Source organism: Pecten maximus, chromosome 8 (genome assembly GCF_902652985.1).
Source record: "Pecten maximus chromosome 8, xPecMax1.1, whole genome shotgun sequence".
Lineage (NCBI taxonomy): Eukaryota > Metazoa > Mollusca > Bivalvia > Pectinida > Pectinidae > Pecten > Pecten maximus.
The window spans coordinates 30,890,546-30,891,637 of record NC_047022.1 but is presented as its reverse complement, the minus strand read 5'-3'; the positions used below and the strand labels follow the sequence as shown (position 1 = coordinate 30,891,637).

The window sequence follows — 1,092 nt, the reverse complement described above, 5'->3', positions numbered from 1 at the left end:
AAGGGCTCTATTCCCCAAGGAATAGTAGAATAGAATATGAAAACGTTATGTTTACAAGTTGAAGTTCAGGACAAAATAAGTATCCTACATCAGTCTTGATTCCTTAAACCATACACGGATATATATAGTGTTTGTATTTCACACCTACACATTACTTTATTCATATTTGAGACTGATATCCATCTGTGTTGTGTGTTTTTATTCTTTTCACATTATTTGTATATAACTGATGGGATATATTTAGACTGGTATATTGAGATATATAAATACTGGGTTTCTAATCGCGATGTTTGAAGAAGGATGTCATATTTTACGGTTAAGTATGATTATAAATATTGGTTTTCTTAGTTAATGTATCTAATAAATTACCTTATAAACGTATTACATGGGACCTTTTAGAACGTTGTTGAAACTGTGTTTATATAAGGAAGATATATGTAATTAGTTTACATACTCGAAAATTAGAAAACTTGTATTCGAAAGCCAAACATCAAAATTTCACTTAACAGTGAAAGTGAGATATTTGCAGGTTAACATTAATGTTTTGTACCCTTATTGAGAGATATTTTTACGGTGAAATATTTCATTTTTTTCTCGGGAAATATATCAAAATGAAACGAATCACCATGCGCATTGTATTATAGTAGTGATTTGGGTTATGTATATAAGCTAAATATATGTCACGATGGCCGAGTGGTTAAGGCGTTGGACTTGAAATCCAATGGGATCTTCCCGCGCAGGTTCGAACCCTGCTCGTGACGTTTTATTTTAAGCAGACAATATATACTTTGAACCTGAATACCTCTCATTTCATAAAAAAAATAAAACATTTACCTGCATTTAATTAAATTAATTTTTATTAAATATTTCAGAAATTACATATTATTGATATATTTGTTTATCAAGTTTAGATAAACAACAATAACGTGCGTAGTATGCTATTTAAGCCACATATTTCCTTTATACATTTGAGAATGCTGACTTTGAAATAGAGCAAAGAGCTTCAGGTATCGCAGGTATTTAGGACACCTTTACATCATGATATGTACAACGGCCAGAATCATAGATAGCACAGACATTGTTTTGTATAGT

The 1,092-nt window shown here is 30.6% G+C and overlaps 1 non-coding gene across 1 annotated transcript; it reads left to right on the top strand.

Annotated features, from left to right (window-relative positions):
• The first annotated feature begins 679 nt into the window (after nucleotides 1-679).
• Nucleotides 680-761, top strand: Trnas-uga. The gene has a single exon. It is a non-coding gene; the product is annotated as a tRNA-Ser (tRNA).
• Nucleotides 762-1,092: the final 331 nt, after the last annotated feature.